The sequence below is a fragment of the Cnephaeus nilssonii genome (genome assembly GCF_951640355.1).
Source record: "Cnephaeus nilssonii genome assembly, chromosome: 19".
In the NCBI taxonomy this organism is placed as follows: domain Eukaryota; kingdom Metazoa; phylum Chordata; class Mammalia; order Chiroptera; family Vespertilionidae; genus Cnephaeus; species Cnephaeus nilssonii.
This window is the reverse complement of record NC_137090.1, coordinates 41,263,424-41,283,427: the sequence shown is the minus strand read 5'-3', so window position 1 is coordinate 41,283,427 and position 20,004 is coordinate 41,263,424. Positions and strand designations below refer to the sequence as shown.

At 51.1% G+C, this 20,004-nt stretch overlaps 1 protein-coding gene across 2 annotated transcripts in view; it reads left to right on the top strand.

Moving 5' to 3' along the window:
• The first annotated feature begins 1,176 nt into the window (after positions 1 to 1,176).
• The window catches only part of PIK3R5 (phosphoinositide-3-kinase regulatory subunit 5), a 65,956-nt gene continuing 47,128 nt past the window's right edge, over positions 1,177 to 20,004 (top strand). For both annotated transcript variants that reach the window (XM_079796779.1, XM_079796778.1), the window contains exon 1: positions 1,177 to 1,307. The gene's annotated coding sequence lies outside the window, so the exon portion shown is untranslated. The remainder of the gene's footprint in view (positions 1,308 to 20,004) is intronic.

Genomic DNA, 20,004 nt, shown 5'->3' with positions numbered 1-20,004 from the left:
GGAGGGGGTTCGTGGTGAATGAGGAGAAGTGCTAGATGGTTTTGAGCCCCTTTCCACCTCTTACTGTGGGCGGGAACAGTCCTCCGTGCTCACCCAGGGACTTTCTGTTTCTAGGCCTTTGGGGAAGTTGCTTTGTTGTTGTTGTTCTTTAGGGAGTCAGGGAGAGACAAGTCACTGGTGCTCACATCTCTCCAGCCTCAGGTAGGGCTGTGGCTTCTGACCCACAGTAACGTACAACCCTGTGGCAGACTGAGCACTTCCGACAGACACGGTGACACGGCGGCGTCCAAGAGTGGAAGTGAGAACGCCAGCCTTGCCCTCGGTTGACTTTGTGCGGTCTTGCATTGCTGGGGCTGCCTGCACAGCAGCAAACCTTCTTACCCCCATTTTGTAAGTGAGGAAACCGAGGCACAGGGGCGTGCCCTGCCTTCCAGGACTCTGTGACCCAACTCTTGGTAGAACCGCATCTGCTCCGTGGTCTGCGGGGAGAGAAGGGGAGGCCAGACGAGGGAGGGCCCGGGCTCTGGAGACGCCCCCTCTCCCTTCAGGGGCGAGAAACCGGGGAAGTGGCAGCCGCCGGGGAGGAAGGAGGGACAGTCGGAGCGGAGGCGGGGAGTGCGGGCTGGCTGGGGCTTCTAGGTCTCCGCGGAAGGGAGAGGGTCCAGGCGTCCTTCTGCACGGAGGCGGCGCAGACATTTTAAATGCTAAGAGCAACGAAAGAAAATAGAAGTGGTAAAAGGAAGTGGGGCGCTGGGTCTCCGCGAGAGAAGGAAGCAGCCCTTCGGAGCTTCCCCTTTCTCCTCCTTCCCCGAAGCCCCCACCCCAGCCTCTCTCCTGCTCCGCCCACCTCCCCCGCGGGGTCCCGAACCGCTTCCGCTCCCTCGGCGGAACCGCACCTGGCTCCTGCGGGGGTCGCCGGGGATCGGGGCTGGCATCCCTCCCACCGCGGCCGCCCACCGTCAGGGCCGGTTCCCTCCGACGGCAGAGCGGCTCGGCGCTGCGGCTGCAGCGGGACTCCGCGGACTCGTGAACCAGCCTAGCGCCTCGCCATCCCTGCCCCGCCACTAGGTGGCGCGACAGGCCCGCTGGGCGGCCGGCCTCGCCCAGGCCCCGCCCCCGCCCCCGCCCCCGCGCAAGCTCCGCCCACGGCGCGGCCCCGCCCCGCCCACAGCTGCCCGAGGAGCCGAGCCCGGGCAGATGCTGGGACCTGCCGCGCGACTCCAGCCCAGGTGCGGGGGTCCCGACCGTACCCCGGGTCGCAGGGCGTCGTCACTGGAGAGGGGCGTGGCGCCCGGCGGGGACTGCAGGTGTGTGGCCCGGCGGCCGGTGGGGGGGGGCCGTCGAGGGCCAGCTTGGGGCTCGGGGCGGCGCCGAGCGGGCGGGCACCATGGGGAAGCGGTGGGCTCAGCAGCGGCTGCGGCGGTGGCTGGGCAGATCCTGCTCGGTTAGGGCTCTGGGGACAGGAGCCACTTTCGGGGTACGGGGTCCGCACACCCGCGGTCCCCATAATCCCGGAGACTGAGGGGCATTCCGGTATCGTCTATCGCCGTCTAGGTGGCCGCTGCCGGACCGCCTGCCTGCGTGCGGTCCGAGTGCGGCCAAAGCTTCCTGCCACCGACTCAGGCCGCGTGCGCCTGTGTCATGGGTCACGGCGTCTGCACCTCTCCGCCTTGGGGGAGCTCTCCCAGTGAGCACTGGCCTCAGGGGTCCTTTGCCATCAGGACCTGGGGGTCGTGGAAGAGCTTGCCTCAGCCCGCTCCTAGCGAGCGTGGGCCCCAGGCAGTGGCTGCTCTTCTCGAGAATTGCACGCTTGGCACTGTCAGAAGATGTGTGTTTACACCCTGCGTGGCGCGCGCGCGCGCGCGCGCGTGTGTGTGTGTGTGTGTGTGTGTGTGTGTGTGTTTGCGCCTGCGCGTCGGGCTGGCCCATCCCAGTCCTGGGGTAAATAAGCAAGAAGTTCAGGTCAGTAGGAGGAAGGAGATTGTTCGGAGGGAAAAGGAAGATGAGATGAAAGTAGCAGGATGTGGTATCTACTGAGTTAACAAGCCTCGGTGCAGAGAGGAGGGGTGGGTTAGGCAAAATGAGGACTCAAAGTAGGCCAGGGCTGCCTCCCCGGCCCCCTCAGAATTGCCCTTCTCCCCCTTCTCTCCCCCTGGGCCCAGTATCTTTCCATCCAGCGCTCCTTCCTCCTGGCCTTGGACCACCTGGTCCAGGCCTGGCCCTACAGCACGGCTCTCAGGGGTGGGGTCTGGAATCCGTATGATTCTACAACCTGAACAAACACCTTAAGTGATGACGCTGGAGCCACTGCCTGGGGACTCGCTCTTGCGTGGAAAGGACACCCGAGTTCCAGCCAAGCCCCGCGCTGTGATCTTGAGCATCTTCCCGCCCTTCTCCCAGCCTGTTTCCCTGTCCGTAAAATGGGCTCCAATAGCGACTTCCGGGGCTGTGGGAATACGAAATGGGAAAAGTGTGATGAGAGCGGCTGCACAGGGAGCTTCTCCCTGGGTATCTGCAGAGCACGAGTGGGCGGCAAGGGCTCGCCTCTCCCTCAGCGTGGTCACTGGGCAGGATGATCAAGCTCTCTCTTCCTGCTTCAGGAAACCCTCCTTCGATTTTTTTTTTTTTTTTAAAGCAGAACCAGCCAGGACTGTGGGGCAGGAGGGCGCCGGGTCTGTGTGCTGGCCTCATTATGGTTTTAAGAAATCCTTCCCCCTTATCTCTAGCTTGGGTGGGGGGTGAGTAATGTCTTCTCTCAGCAAGCTGTGGTGTAAGCCGCCACCTCGCCCTCCCTCCCATGCACCCCTTTAGTTTCTTTCAAGAATAGCGGTGGCACTGGGCTACAGTGGGTTTGGGAGTGCTGCAGTGGTGATGATGGGGGGCTCCCCGGTGAAGGCTGAGGAGGCTGGCTCTGGAGGCTGCTCCGCGGTCCCAGGTGAATCCCTGGCCATGGGCCTGCTGGCTGAGAAGTGGGAGAAGGAGAGCCACAGCTTTTCAGCCTGGACAGCCTGGGGCTGGAGCTCCAGCTTGGGTTCAGTGAGCATTCAAGCTGTGCACACGGCCTTGGCTCAAAGAGGCTCACCCTGAGCTGGGGGCTCTGTGGGATCCCTGGACACCTGAAGACTTGTTTGTCTGAGCTATGGGTGGGCTGAAAGCCTGGATCAGCTTCTTGAAAGAGGAAGCTTCTGGAGGGACAAGATAGAGTGATCACCAGAAGGTCAAAGGAGAGGCGTTGTGTTTGGCTTTGAGCCTCTGGCATACATGGGCAGGTCAAGGAAAGAACATATCTTACTTCTCTGCCCAAGGAGAAGAGACACTTTCGCAGCAAACGTATTGCATATTCGGATTTCCATTGACTTGAAGACGTGCATACTTTCACATTTTATCAACTCTGAAATTAAGATGCATCTTGCCATCTATAGCATCTTACCATTAGAATAGATAGCAATGTTCCTTTCTTAGTGGCACACCTTACATACAGTCAATGGCATCTTAGATTCTGTTAAACACGATGTATGTTTTCCAAAATTTGATGGACACTTTAGATGTACACAGGTACACACAGAATTGACATTCACATAAGTAAATTTGTATACATTAATTTTTCCAGTAACTGCCTTCTAAACACCCAAAACTTTTCAATGTGTCTAGTTTTAAAGGAATCTTTGTAAAATGTGTTGCTTGCATTTATAAATGTAGCACATTGTGTCAGATTTAATATCTTGAAAATATCACACGGTTCTACCTGCCTTTCTCTTTTGTACCTTGACTCTTAGCATGTGACCTTGGGTGAATCCACTCAGGACACATTTTCTGCCTTTTTCTTTCTCCCCAGTATATCATGTTCTTTAATCTTCTCAGCCACACTCTGAGGTAGCCACAACTGTTGCCCCCATTTTATGCATGAGGAACCTGGCCATGTGACTAGAAAGTGGTAGAGCTGGGCTGACCCTGGCTGGCGTCTACTCTTTTTAAAAATAGGGTTTTAATGATTTTTTTAAAGAGAGAATAGAAGGGAGCGAGACATAGAAACATCAATTGGGTGCAACCCGAGCGTGTGCCCTAACTGGGAATCGAACCGTGACCTCTTGGTTCCTGAGTTGACACTCAACCACTTAGCCACAGCCAGCCAGACACTGGCGTCTACTCTCAACCAGAGATGATTAAGCTTGAGTGGCAGCCTGCATGTGCTCTTGGGTGTGAAGTGCAGGCTCTGTAGGGCATTACTTTTGGGCATAACTGTGGCTGTCCACATGACTTTTCTGTCTGCTTCCAGCTAGCAGCTAGGTTCTGGATAATTGGGGTTACCGATTAAGTGACTTCTGGATAAGCGAGATATAGCTATAGCAAGGTGCACCCAATAGGAGGGCGAGGACAATGGGTAGGAAGAAGGGGGTGACTTTGGTGGCACAAAGCAGACATTGGGTCCTTCTTGAGCCTAGTGAGTTACCCAAGGGGGTATTAGGCTTTGGGCTTTAGAGTTTGGCCTCAGTGGGAGACTCCTGCCTCCAGCCTCCGGCCTCCCCCCACTCCCAGTCCAGCCCCTCTCCTGTTGCCATGGTGATGTAAGACAACAAATGAGAGCAAGTTGCTTTTCAACTGCAAACCCTGCAGAGCTGCCACTGCCCTCTGGAGAAGGCCGATACCCCCTAGCATGACTAGGAAGGCCTTCCACCACCCAGCCTGTCTCACCCTCTGAAGCTCAGGCAAACCTCAGTGCCTTTGCACGTGCTATTCCTTCTCCCCCATCGCTCTTCACTTCCTCTACCTGCCCGGGGGACCATGAATCCATCCTTGGATACCCAGCCCAAACATCATCTTTGACGTGTTCCCCAACCTCCACCGCACTCCACAGCACTGAGCACCCACTCTTTCTGCCCTTGCCATGCCTATGATGTCTCCTACCAGAACACTGACCACCCTGGCTGACAGGGTCTGATCCGTGGCTCGGTGGCTTGCTCACGGATGCTCAGTGTGGCTGTGAAGCTGTCACCATGAACCCTCTAGGGTCTCACAGGCAAGAAGTCCATGCACATTAACAATGGAGGCTGCCTGGACAGGATGGTGTGGGGGGCAGGAGGGCGGGGTCAGGAGGGAGTGGTGTGCTTTTCATTTTCGTGTCCTCCGGAGTCTTCTTGCTGTTGTTGTTGATCTAGGCAAATAAGCTTGTGTGGTTTCTCTGTGGGGGGCAGGGCCTGGGGATGAGGGCTGAAGGTGGCTTCCAGGCTCCTGCTTCCCATGGGGTGAGGGTCTCGCATTTCTGCCTGAGTCCTTGACTCCTAGCATGTGACCTTGGGCGAATCCATGTGTCTCTCTGGGGGTCAGTTTCCCCATCTGCATGGCAGCGTGGCACCAGCTGCTTTCTGTGACGCACCTTCACCTCAACATTGCACACATTGGTTCAGCATTTCAACACGGAGCACTTCCTGTGTGCCAGGCATGTGCTGGACTCCTGAGCAAGACATACAGTGCTCCTGCTCATGGAAATTACAGTCCAGTGGACAAGGCACTAGGCACCTATATCATTTCATTACAATCACGAGAATTATGGAGTTCTGTGAGATTACGTTAAAGGAGCCCAACATAGTTGGGGAATTAAGGAAAGGCTTCCCTAAAGAAATCATTTTTGAGCCCTAGCCTGTTTAGCTCAGTGGCTAGAGTTGGCTCACAGACTGAAGGGTCCCGGGTTCGATTCCGATCAAAGGCAGGTACCTTGGTTGCAGGTTCCCCGACCCCGGTACGGGTGCGTGCAGGAGGCAACCAATCGATGTGTCTCTCTCACATCAGTGTTTCTCTCTGTCTCTTCCTTTCCCTTCCACGTTCTAAAAGTCAATGGAAAAATATCCTCGGGTGAGGATGAACAACAACAAAACAAAACAAAGAAGAAAAAAATCATGTTAGCGTTGAGACTTGAGATAGGAAATTTAAGAAGCAGTAACGCTAGCAATAGTAACGCCTAGCATTTGGGTGCACCCTGTGAGGTAGTCCTTTAACAGCTCGGCGGGGCTCTGGAGACTTCCTGTCCTGTGACAATTACATGAGTTAACTGCTGGCAAGTACCTCGCCCAGTGCCTGGCATAGACCAGGCTCATGCCCTGCACCTCCTCCTTCCCTGCCTCCCCCATACTCCAAAGGCCAGGTAACCACGCCAAGGCCACACATGCTATGACAGGGTGTCTCCCCTTTCCTTTCGCTGCTCATCACCGGAGAGCACGTTTCCGTGCAGGCGTCCTCTGCAGGTGGCTTTCACGCTGGCTATCAGGGTAGAGGGCGCCCCCTCCACAGACAACCATCGCATCCTTTGCTGGGCCTGCCTTACGTCCCTCCCCAGAGTTGCTCTTCTCGCAGGGTTCAGAAACTCTGATTTTCTCTCTCATCTATGAAGACACCTGTTCAGCCCTCACGGCCTTCTTAACCCAAAGTTGTCGCCCCAGAACCACAAAGTCTCTGCAGACGTACCTCTGGGTTTGGGGTCTGAGCATCTGTTCCTGAATGGCGTGGTGGCTTTGACTCTTGTCAGGCAAATCTTCACACAGCCACTTCCACGCCGCCCGGCTGAAGCTGAGGCGACCTGCCTCCTCTTTGCATTTTTGGGTTTGTTAGATCACATCTACACCTACAGCTCTGTTTTTTAAAAAACATGTTTTTATTTATTTCAGAGAGGAAGGGGAAGGGAGAGAGAGAGAGAAACATCAATGATGAGAATCATTGATTGGCTGCCTCCTGCATACCCCACACTGAGGATCGAGCCTGCAACCCAGGCATGTTGCCTGCAACCCTTGACCAGAATCGAACCTGGGACCCTTCAATCTGCAGGCTGACACTCTATCCACTGAGCCGCACCGGCCGGGCTATACCTACGGCTCTTAAAGGAGAGTTTCAGACTCTATTAGATAATGCGGCTCTTTGAAAAACTGATCAAAGTGATAGATCATCTTCTTCCCATCCCCCAAAAAGCACGTGTGTGTGCACAATTGCTCTCCCTCTCTCAAAGTTTTGAATAAAACGTCAGGGTCTTCTTAAACATTGCAGTCCACCGAGTAACCCAGTACAATATCCCCTGCTCTAGAAAACAGGACTTTCTCTACTGCGATCGCTTTGAACAGCCCCAGCTGTTGTCACAGGCCAGCTGGGGGTGATGCTGGCCGGCGGAAGCCTGCAGACGGCAGAGGAGGCGCCGGACTCCCTGGCAGACCTCCAGGCGGCGAGCAGCGGGCCGAGCTCCCTGACCACTCACGGAGCCACCGCCTCGCCTCCGCTTTCTGCATCTCTCATCACGTCTTGAATTCAACCCATTTCCAAGTTGATTCAAGAGCATCGCTTTTGCTGGGGGTGTCCTTACAAGAAGCCCTCTGCTTCCCTACCGCCCACCTCCCCCCAACCAGAGAAGTAGGTTTAAGGCCAGGAATGAGAGTCAGAGAAAATGTGTGTTTGTGGCTGTTCACCTGGAGCCGGTCTAGGAGGCAGGGAGGCAGCCCCTGCGCAGGCACACCCCGCCCCGCCGGGCTCCAGGGTCTGGCACGGGCTTGGGCTTTGTTTCTCAGATGTGGTCACAGCTCTTTAGGTGCTGAAGTCAGGCACCACGTGTGAAGCATGTTTGCTTCAACTCCTCGTTTCTAAGGATTTTAAAAAGCAGGAATGGATGTTAAGTTTGTCAAATTCTTCTTTAAGCATCTATTAGGCAATTCTTGTATTCTTTCACCTCGAGATAGATGTATGTGGCGCATTATATCAACACTAGAGGCCCAATGCACAAAATTCGTGCAAGGGGCTCGGCCCTCCCAGCCCTGGCTTCATCTGGAAGGTCATCTGGAAGGTCGTTTGGCTGTTCGGTCTAATTAGCATATTATGCTTTTATTACTATAGATTATTATAGATCCTTCTATGGAACCCTCCTTGCGCTTCTGGAATAAACTCCATTTGGCCAAGGTGTTTTATTCTTTTAATACGGTGAGGTGGTTCTCTGTAGGGTTTGTACATCCACACTCATAAGTAAGCTCAGCCTATTCTTTCCCGTCCCGCCTTGTCAGGGTTTGACGTGCTGCTTTGCCAAGGGGTTTGGGAGGCACTTGATTTTCTCCTGTGCCCTGGGCCAGCTTGTCCTGCAGAGCAGTGATCCGTCCCCTGAAAACTGGGAGAACGGCTCTGGTCTTCAGGTCCTTTACGGCCAGATCCTTGGTTACCGACTCCCTGGGCCCTTCTCTCCTCTTCTCTCTTCCTCAGTTCTCCAGGTGCACACCTGTCACCCCACTGCTCCCACACCGGCCCCAGAGAGCCTTCTTTGACTCTTGGTCATACAGTTGCTTAGAGCCAGTTGGAGGACAGTTCCACTCCAGGTGCTGCATTTTGTGGGGATGCTGATATACCACTTTATACCCAGAGTCAGGTTCCCGAGATGCTGGTGCCATAATACGAAATGACTGAAGAAGCGAGATGTTTTCCTCTAAGGAGAGCACCCACGAAGTGATCTCTCTCTTCACATGTTCTCATCCTTCGGAAAAGACAGACACCTGCTCGGTGGCCGTCTCCCTCCAAAAGGAAAAGGGTCCAGTGAAGGGACATTGTGAGGAAATAGGCTTCAGCGTGCTGCGGGAAGATCTTGGAGAAATCCGGAGCAGAGCGACAGTGGAATAGGCGGCCTAGTGGTAGTGAGTTCCCTGTCGGGGGAAGTGTTCAGGGAACATACATGTCGGATGCGGAAATGATAGCTGTGAGGATGAAGACCAAGATCGCTCCGTTTCTGAGAGTGGCTAGTTCTCCAAATCATGCTGCCTGTGTCCGACTGGTCATATAAAAACTGGTGGTTCTTTTTAAAAAAATACATTTTATTGACTTTTTACAGAGAGGAAGGGAGAGGGATAGAGAGGTAGAAACATCGATGAGAGAGAAACATCGATCAGCTGCCTTCTGCACACCTCCTACTAGGGATGTGCATGAAACCAAGGTACATGCTCTTGACTGGAATCGAACCTGGGACCTTCAGTCCGCAGGCCGATGCTCTATCCACTGAGCCAAACCAGTTAGGGCTAAAAACTGGTGGTTCTGAGAACACAATTTCAATTTAAGAAGTTCCCTGGCCTTGAATAAACAAAGCACAAAGCTGGGAAGCTGCCTCCCAAACCCCACAGCTTCACAGCCCATTCCCCAGAGCAGGAGCACTTTGGTGGTTACCCATGGGGAAGGCCCGGGGGCCATCCCTGACCTGGGACCCTTGCCCACATCCTGTGCTGGAGCCCGGGCTGCTCTTGGGATCTCTCGTCCCGACTCTGGGTGAAATAAACGAATCGAGCTCCACTTCAGAATCACCTTCCTCTGTGGCTGACCGAGCTAAGTTCTCAAGGCCAACCTCCCACCCTGCAGGTTGAGCTGGGAACGAATGCCCTCTTGCTCTTGGGGATTCTGAGCCAACGTTTCCTAGGCCTTTGCATTTTGCATTCACGTCCATACTGGCATCTTGGGGGTTTGGTTTTGAGAGAACTAAAAGCTCAGAGAGCTTTCCTTGGCCTGCTACTGTGCTTAAGAGAAAACAGGGCTGTGGTGTGATGTTCAGGCTGCAGGATAGGAATAGGAGATGAGGTCTCTAGTCTGAGCTGTCCCCTGCTTACCTCCGCGTCCCCCCTGAGCCAATGGACTCTATTGTTCTGACATCCGGTGAGTTTTCACAGTCTACCCTTCCATAGCCGGAGCTGCTCTGATGGGCTGAGCAGAGGGGACCTGCTCCTTCCCTCGTGGTGCCCATCTTTTGGCAGGATTCCCAGGACTCCAGACCCTTCTGCAGTCCACAATGGCGCCACGCCTTCCCCTGCCCATATTCCTCTACGGTCATGGGTGGCTTTGTAAGGGCAAATTCCAAAGGCCTGCTCCCAACCCACATCTCTCTTTGAAGTTTCCGTAGCATCTGATGCCCAACATTTCCACCCGGAGCCTCTTCTCTTAGCACTCTCACCTCCTCCTTCCTCTGCAGACTCCTGTTCTTGCCTCCCCGATGTGCCCGTCTTCCTCCCCAAACACTCTTCTCCATGCCCATGCTGCTTATTTTCACTATTTCACCTTCAGCACATGTCCAAAGCCCACGTCTTCGTCCACAGAGCGGCTTCCTCTGCAGACTTCCCTGTTTTGTGTCTAGTGAAATCAGACTCCTGCTCTTGAGAGCTTGGCGTCATCTCTGAGCTCCCCTCCATCTTCCTGTTCTCGTTATCCAGCCAGGTTTTCAGAAAATTAAATTTATTGGGGTCACATCGACGAGTAACATGTAGTTTCAGGTGAACAGCTCCAGAACACATGATCTGTCTATCGCCTGGTGTGCTCACCACCCCAAGTCTGGTCTCCTTCCGTCAGTTTTGATGGCGCTTCCTTTCCCTGGAGCTCTTGCTTCTCTCACTTCCCCATCGTTCTCTCCGCCATCTCATTCAGCTTTCATCACCATGTGCCTGTTCATGGTGCTTCTGGGCCACAGTCTCTTCCTTGCTTCGCCAGGAGATTTTTCTTATGAAAGCTCCTTCGCCGTGTTTGGAAATCTTCGATCCTACCCCACCCCATAGGGAAAGTCCAGTCCTTCTTCTTCTGTTCAAGTTTCCAAGGTGAGTCCCGCTCTTTGAGTCTTCTCCAGGAATTCTCACCCTCTCCTCCAGCCAGACTGCCTGACTCAGTTTCCCCAAGGCCTAATGTGTGTTCCTGCCTCTCTCATCCTTCTCCCCACCATTGTGTTCAGCACTGGCTCCCCAGTGCCTGGAGGGGCCGGCGTTGGGTGGTGCTCAGTCAGTGTTTGCTGAATGGAAGATTGTCTGGTTGAGCAGCAGCACCTGGGAGACCTGGGCCTCAGCCGAGGGTAGCTGCTGACCTGGCGGCTGGGCTGTCCCCCAGCTGAGATCATTGTGGGGGTTCAGTCATCCTCCTCCTCAAGGACTGCACCCTGCAGGCACCTCACTGGCCTTCTGTGGGCATCTGAAGGGGCAAAACCATGTGTCTTTGCCCTCCAGTATGGGCAAGCTAGGTGTCCTCCTCTGAGCTGCTTAGACCCCATGACCCCTGGCAGACTGCAGACTGACTCCACTTTTTGGAGTCCTCTTAGCGCCCTCTGCGTTAGTCCGATTTAAGACGAGCAGCTCTCTGAGTCTGACAGGGGAAGACCTGGGGAACTGGCCCAGACGAGCCACGCCCAGCCCGGTGACCTCTGCTTCACAGGAGCCTGGGGAAGTATCTGTTTGCAACACGGTGTTTACGGGGCAGAGGGGCTTCCTGTCCCGCCTGCCCTGCCCGGCAGCTGTGGGGCAATCGGGAGCTGTGCTTTCAGGGGAGTGGGGGGAGGAAATGCTTGGAAGATTTTGGGGGGATTCTTCAAACATCCCCAGGGGGTACCTGGCCAAGCGGACCCTGGAGGAGGTCAAGGGAGATGTAGGACTCAGGTTTTTAAATTAGAAGAAAAGAAAGTATTACTCATCATTGTTATTAATTTGCATATTGCCCTTCACAGCTTGCACACGTGCTCCGTAGTGTGGCCCTGCTAGTCTGAGGTGGAGCCGTTTAGAGCAGAAAGACACTCTCTTCTGTTGCTCCCAAGCAGGTGCGAGGGTCAGGTCAGCCAGGATGCTGTTCTTTTTCTGAAGGGGAATTATGCTGGGAGAGGAAAGAGGGCTTTCTGAGGGAGGGAGAAAGGACTCCCCGTGAGAGAGAACCTCTCATTCCGATGTAGAGTTCCCCCAAAGATGGAGAGTGGTGCCCTGTCCATGCTCACCTGCCTCCTCAAAGGGCCATGGCACCCTGGGGCACCCACCCACCAGCCTGGAACCACCACCATCGCTCCCAAGAACTTAAGCTTGTCTCTCTGGTCCCTGGCAAGGTCTGGTGAAGTGCCTCAGGCTCTCCTGGCCCTGGGGACAGAAATATGCCATATTCCCTTTCTGGTGAGTGGGTGATCCATGAGTGGGTGACTCAAATTTGGGGCTCAACCTTACCACCTGACTTCAAAGACCTGAGGTTGTTTTCTGTGGTGAATTCTTTTTCTGAACCCATTAGAGAAAGGATGTGGAATGAGAGCTGCCCAGCTGCAGGGCAGAGGTGCAAAGGACTCCCCTGACAGCCACACACGAGCCTGCGGGTCATGGTGCGACAGTATTGGTTTGTGGAGGGAGGTTTGTTATAAAATGCAAAGGAAGAACTAAAATAAGCGCAGGGCCCTTTAAAGAAACTGATAATAAAAACCTACTTGAAAGAGATAGAGGTTGGCCTGAGGGGTGGGGCTGAGAAGAGTGATGAGAGGTGGGGTTGAGCAAGGACTAGCCTTGTGTAGCATCAAAAAAATGCATTTCTGAACTAGTGGGGCTAAGGAGCTCAGGCCTGAGGCATATGAGCTTTTTAGGGGTCTGGACAGGAGGTTATTCTAGAAGATACCTGATCAGCTAGAAAAGCAAGGTGATGGGGACTTGTGGGAGTTGATAGAAGCAGCTCTCAGTACAAGGCCATATATTGGGTGCAGTGTAAAAAGAAAGAGGCACCATTCCTCTTATTCTCCCACCCCTGGCCCAAGGTAAGGCACTGTTACGGCCAACATTTTTCCCTGAGATGCACGTGGCAGACTGAGAATGCCCCTTCTTGGGTCATGGCTAAACTCTACTGGGTTTCCATCAAGGGAATTTCAAAGGGATTGATTGGGTTGGGACCAGAGTTGAATTCCACCTTGGGTCCAGAGCTCAGTGCCCTCAGAGAATCCTCTCTTCAAAGATGAGGGATTACTTCTCATTTGGCTACATTATTTCTAAGACCTGCTCAGTAGATGGAGGTGAGAACATCATCATTATTTTTTAAAGGAAATTTTATTTTTTTAGAGAAAATTTAGGTTTACAACAAATTTGAGAGGAAAGTACAGAGATTTCTCATAGATCTCTTATCCCCACTCATGCATGTATAGCTTCCCCCTTTATAATATTACTCACCAGAATTGTACTTTTTTTTTTTTTTTACCAAGGATGAACCTACATTTTCAATATTAACTTACCTTAATATTCTATGGCTTTAGCTAAATGAGCAATGTAATGACATATACCCATCATTATAATAGCACAGAGTATTCTTACTGCCCTAAAATTCCTCTGTGCTTTATCTACTCATCTCTCTCTCCCCTTACCCTTCAGTCATTGATCTGTTTATTGCAGGGGTGGGGAACCTTTGATCGGCCAAGGGCCATGTGGATATTTATAACATAACTAGTATCCCTGCGCACCAATCTGTGCATGAGTAGCTCACTGCTGCTTGCCTCAGGGGGCCTCCCGGCCCATTGCAGCTTGTAGCTCTCTGCTGCAGGTAGCTCACTGCCCTGCCCTCCTGCTGTTTGGTCCTTACACACGCATCAGGGTGTAACAACCATTTGCATATTACCTCTTTATATTATAGGACTCGAGGGCCATACAAAATTATCAACTTAAAAATTAGCCTGCTATATTCGGTCAGACATTTAATTAACTCACCCCTAATGCCTCGGCAGGGCCAGACCAAATGATTTCATGCGCCTTATATGGCCTGCAGGCCAGCCGCTCCCCACCCCTGTTTTATTGTCTCCATAGTTTTGCCTTGGGAACATTATATTTTACTGAACTATTTTATCTCATTTAAAGAAGAAAAGTTTTGTAATGCCCATACTTCATTTTCAAGTACCTTTTTACTGACCAGCAAGAGGTGATCTCTAATTCATTGACCAAAATGGTACCCTCTCAACTTGAATTGCTTCAACATTAGCTGGCCAACCCAGTTTGTTCCAAAGAATATCTAACCTTTAAATAACTTCATCTCTGCTGTTGCTGCCCCAGAATGGGATACACAGAGGTGGCCATGCCGTACAGAAGGTATACACTGCTTCTCTGAAGGATGACTTTGGCTGTTATGAGGTGTCCCCTTACAAGGGAATTTTGGGTACATCGTGTGGTCTCTATTTAAGGTCAGACCATAAAACATACTCTACAACTTTGGGGGAAGTCCCACTAGCTGTATCTAAATGACACAGTAACAGACAAACAAAAACATAATTTTACTTCTTAGATTAACTCAGTGTTGACTGAAGTATTAGTTGGTATATTGGTTTGATGTTGTAGTGGAGAGACCCAAACAGCAGTGGCTTAGATAAGATAGAGGTTAATTCCTTTCTCATGTAATAGTCTGAGAATAAGTGATCCAGACTTTACATGTCGTCTTCATAGGTTGGGAGCCTATGCCCCTTCTATCTCGTTGCTCCTCCTCCCTCACCATGTAGCTTTCATCTCATAGCCCATAATGGCTACTCCAGCAATCACAATTACATCTTCATTCCAGCTAGCAGGAGGAGGAGAAAGGAGAAGAAGGCATTTAAAAGCATTTGGAAATTGCAATTGTCAATGTTTACTCACATTTCATTGGCCAGAATATTATCATATGACCACATTTAATTACAAGAGAATCTAGGAAATGTAATCTAAAATTTCCAAAAATTATATTACTATAGAAGAAGGGAGATTGGACACAGGACAATTATGAGTCTCATCCATATCTGAACACTACTAGTTTGAGATCTTACTGAATCTTCAGTCGTATAAATATTCTTCATCCCTTCTGTCATATAGTAAGCATGCCTTCTAAGTCCTATTGAAAATTCTTCATTAAAAAAATGGCATGCTATACCAAAAGATGGAATCAACCCAAATGTCCATCTATGGATGAATAGATAAACAAAATGTGGTATATACATACAATGGAATAATATTATTTATCCTTAGAAAGAAAGGAAATTCTGACACATGCTGCAACTTGGAAGAAACGTGAAGACATTACACTGAGTGAAATAAGCCAGACACAAAAGGACAAACACTGTATAATTCCACTTATATGAGTCAAACTCATAGAGACAGAAAGTAGAATGATGGTTCTAGTAAAACATAATTTTATTTCTTAGATTAACTCAGTGTTGACTGAAGTATTAGTATACTGGGAGGAGGCAGAATGGGGAACTAGTGTTTAATGGATACGGTTTCAGTTTGGGAAGATGAAAAAGTTTTGGAGATGATGGTGGTGACGGTTGCACAACAATGTGAATGTACTAAATGCCACACAACTGTACATTAAAAATGGTTAAAGTGATAAATTTTATGTGATTTATATTTTGCCACAATTTTTTAAGTGGCATGATCTAATGATCTAAAAGCGGAGTTCTCTGGCATTTTAGGCGAGATGTCCCCACGGATCAAGATTCTCAACACCCTTTGGGTGAGGTTATGAAGTCAGTGGTGACTGCATCCATCTGTGTTGCCATTCAGCTCACATTTTTCTACACTAAATCCAGATATGCTGTTTTGGTGGCATTTTGCTGTCATACCTGCTTTGTTAGTGAGTCCATTCTAGCACCTGATGGTCCTTAGATCCTTTGCTGAGTGCTCATGAACTGCCTCTCAATTACATGTAGAGAACATTGCCATGGGCTTAGTGGGCTCAGAGACTGTAGTTTCCAAGATTCTACCTTGTTCATGTTCTCAAAATTTAGGACAGCCTTTTCTAGTCTCTCTGCTTTTTTCTGTCTTACTCTCTGTCTCTCTTGTACATCTTTCATTTTCTCCAATCCTTCAAAGATTACTAATAGCAGTTCCCTTTCACAACCTCAAGTTTCCGTATGACTCTGAGATGTATTTATCCTCATGCAATCCTCAACTCATTTTCAGCCAACCCTCTATTTGACTTCAGAGACCTCCGTGTGGGACCCTTCTCCCACAGTCTCCCCCTCTCCCCTGCTGCTGTGGTCTTCTAAATACAAGGTTGATGTGCCATTTCCACTTGGACAACAGATGTACCAGCTGCTAATTTGGCAGTGGCTCCACATGGCCCTGGAGTAAATCCTTAAGCACTTAGCTTGGCATATAAAGCCATGCGCCATCTGCCACCCCAGCTCATGCAGCTTCATCTCCCAGCATGCCCCATGTCATACTTTATCGTGCAGTGGGGTTAAATGCCTGGCCATTCCCTGAAGGAACCATTCTGATTCACACCTCTTGCCTCTGTCCGTTTTCCCAACACCATGCCCGAAACCCAGGGCAGCGGCTCCTGTCTGTAGAGTTATCTCGGGAGCTGCCCTCTTGGAGAAGCTTTGCTAATTGACCTTCTCCCTCCTCCAAGTCCCTAGTGCACCACTCCCATATTAACCTCCACTGGGACAGCTCATCCATTGGGCAGTGTCTGGTTTGAAGGTTATTTTGAATGGTGCTGCTGTGAACTTCCTGGCGTATGTCCTTTGAGTACATTCTTAGGAGCGGAATTGCAGTGTCATAGGGCATGCCCAGACTGTGCTTTAGTGGTATTGCTGAAAGGCTTTCCATTTGGAAAGTGGCTGTACCAGTTTACACTCTCACCTGCAGCCCTGAGGTTCAAGGTACTTCACACCCTCACAAATAGTGTTTTCCATCTTTTCCATTTGAGCCATTCTGGTGGGTGTTTAGTGGTATTGTGTCATGATTTGAATTTGCATGTCTCTTATGACTATTGAAATTGAGAACCTTTTCATAATTATTGGTCATTTGGATATCTTCTTTTGTGAAGTGTCTATTCAAATCTTTTGCCCATTTTTCTATTGGGATGTCTGTATTTTTTTTGTATTTGTTGCAGCTCCTCACACTTTGAATGGAGATGATGGGCCTCTTAGAGGCCCACCTTCCCTTCTGGCCACAAGCTCCTTGAGATTTCTGGACCGCCCCTTAGTAAAATCCCTCTAATAATAGACCCTTCATATATATCTGCTGTTGACTAAATAAACCATATTTGATCCATGCTTTCCAGAAAGATAACCATCCTCCTGGAGGAAAAAGATGGAAGAAATAGCGGTGGAGCAATTCCACTCTCTCTTGGGTATCTGTGACTACTGCCCACCTGTCCTGCATGGTTGGCTCAATCTCTCCAAGTTTAGGCTCTGAAAATAACTCTATGGGCCCTTATTAATGTCCTCAGTGTTTGTTTGTTTTCAAGATTTCCTTTCATGCCTGCTCACTGCCGCTCTTTTGTGTCCATTCTTATTTGGGAACCTCACTTCCATCTTTCGTATATGGCCCAGAAAACCTCACCAACCCCACACCATTCTCACGAGGCTCTGTGCCTGTGCCTTCAGAATTTAATTTTCAGAGCTTTCTTTTCCTTTTAAGCCATCCTCTCTGATTCCACTTTCTTAAAGTCTAAGACGTGTGCCTGACATTTCCTTCCATGATTAGTCCAAACTTGGAGGCTTAAAAAAATGACGTGGTCATTTTTCCTGTCTTCCTCTCACTCCTGTTTTACAACCCTTTCATTATTCTTGGTCAGAATCAATGACACAAGATGGAATAGTTTTTCTCTGCTTCCTCAACCTTCCAAGAGATGAGATGATCAGGGGAGCCAGGTACTGTCTTCCATGTATTGTCAAGGTGAAATGCTACATCCCTGGACTTTGCTGTGGGTCAGTTTTATGATTCGTATGAGAAAAGCAGCACCCATATCTCAGTTAAACTATGTGTGGGTAATCCCATGTGCTTCTTTCTTCTTCTATCTTCTTTCAAACCTCTGTGTCACTTATTCACTCAAAATTCATTTATTCACCCAGCGAATATGTGCCAGGCACTCTTCCAAGTCCTCGTGGAGTTTATAATCTAATGGGGCTGGAGGAGAGAGACTGACAAGGAGCACAATAAGTAATAAGTAACGTGTTTTTTGTGTCAGTTGGTGACAAGAGGGGTGGGAAGTCCTTGTTGAGAATATAATACAAAAACTGTACAGAGGTGAGGGAGCGAGCCGAATGGACATCTGGGAGAAGAACACTCCAGGCAGAGGGAACGGCAAGGGCGAAGGTCTGAGGCAGGAGTGTTCCTGGTGTATTGCTGTGGTCATTCCTGTCCTCAGAACTGGCCACTTGCGTGCTGGCATTAGCGAAGCTGAATATCTGAAATGAAGGACGGTGTGTTCGTCATCTTTGGGTCTACAGCAGCACCCAGCTAAGTATCCGTGGTCATATTCACTCACTAAGAAAACTTTTTATTTGAATCGATGAATTTAGGTCGGACAACCTCTGAGAGCCCTTTCACCTCTGAACTGCTATGATTACCTTAGCTACCAGGTGGCTTTGTCTCCAGCTGTCCCACCTGTGCTCCTCTGAACACATGGCTTCTGGCCAGGTGGCCTGGTCTCCGTCAAGGGGTGGGGCCTCCACTAGATATATTCTAGTATGTGCCAGATACTGTGGCTGTGCAACGAGCTCTCCAAAACATATGGAAGAAGACTGGTTATTTTTGTATGCTCACGGATTGTGGGAGCCAGGGATTTGGGCAGAACACAATGGGGGTGGCTTGTCTGTGTTCAACAATGTCGGGGCCTCTGCCCGGAAGACCCGGCCAGCTGGGGACTGGCACGGTAGTCAGCGTGCCTACAGTGGCCACTCCGTGTAGCTGGGGCTTCCAACCTCTGAATGGACAGTCGGATTACTTCTAGGACAGCCCAGAGCTCCAAGTGCTGGTGTTGTAGCCAATGAGGCAGTAGCTGCATTGTCTTAATGACCTAGTTTGGAAAGCCGCACAGTGTCACCCCCAGTTTCACCTCCACTGTCATCTGGTGGTTGAAGCAGTTTCCAGCCCACCCAGATTCACGGGAGGGGTATTAGGTTCCACCTCTTGATGGGAAGTGGCGAGGCTGAATGTAGAAGAGGCCGTGGGATGGCAGATGTTGTGACCAACACGTTGGAAAAGACCATCTCTTATAGCACCTCCTGTTTCCCTGGGGAGAAAGTCTCATTTCCGGCTGCCCCCGGGCTGTCGTGGATTTTCAGGTGTCTTTTCGCACCCTGTTCAGAGCAAATTCCCAGTGTGAGATGGTTGCTGGGACTGGTGGCCTCTCCTCCGCCCCCCTCCCCCACCCCCCTCCCCCCCCCCCCACCCCGCTCCTTGCTGCGTGCCCTGTGTGGATGAAGTCCCAAGGCCTGGGGAAGGTGGGTGTTCAGGCACACAGCAGGTGCTCTGCAGGAGTTCGTATGCCCCTGGGGCAGAGCAGGTGTGTTGATTGTTATCCATTTACTCAGCTTGCTAATGGCATCACCAGAGTGGAGAATGTCCTTGTTCTCAAGGGATGCCTGCTGAAGTATTAGCTTGAACCCCATGAACTGGCTGATATCTGCTCATGTGCAATATGCTTGAATCTAAAATTTAGGAGATGATGTCTGCAACCTGCAACTTACTTCCAAATGGTTCAGCAAAATAAATGTGTGTGTGTGTGTGTGTGTGTGTGTGTGTGTGTGTGTGTGTGGTGTTGACCCGAGGATCCGGTCTACACACTGGGGTCCCTGCCCAATAGGAGCAAGGCTGCAGGCAGATGGGGCTGGGCTCCCTGTCTCCCTCCTTTCCATCCGAAACTCCCACCCACAGCCTGCCTCCCGCCCTGCCCTGGGGATGGGTGGTGCTGGAGGGTCTCAGCGGGGGCAGGCCAGGTCTACATTGGGCTGAATTGCCCCGAGCCCGATGGGTGAGGCAAGGTCGCTCAGTGTTCTGTACAAACCCCTGGCCCTCTGTTACAGGGGTGGGGAACCTTTTTTCTGCCAAGGGCCATGTGGATATTTATAACATCATTTTCGGGCCATACAACAGTATCAACTTAAAAATTAGCCTGCTGTATTTGGTTAAGCATTGAATTAGCTCACCCCTAATGCCTCGGCAGGGCCCGACCAAACGATTCTGTGGGCCCTATGTGGCCCGGGGGCCGGATGTTCCCTACCCTGGTCTAAAAGAACCGGCTGGGAAAGTGATGGTGAGCCGGCGGCGGGAGAGGGGGAGGCGGTACTGAGGAGGCTCTGGTCACCGATGGAGAGAAGAGGGCCTGGGGCAGGGCTGCGAGGGGCTCTTCAGGGGGCTGCTGTGTATTCCTGGAGGGTGAGCCGTCAGAGTGATCAGTCGGGCAGGCTGGGGCAGGACGTGGTTCCTGGGGCGACTGAGGGAGGAGCAGGTGGCCATGGGAAGAAGGGTGGGGGTCCTGGGCAGAGGACACGGA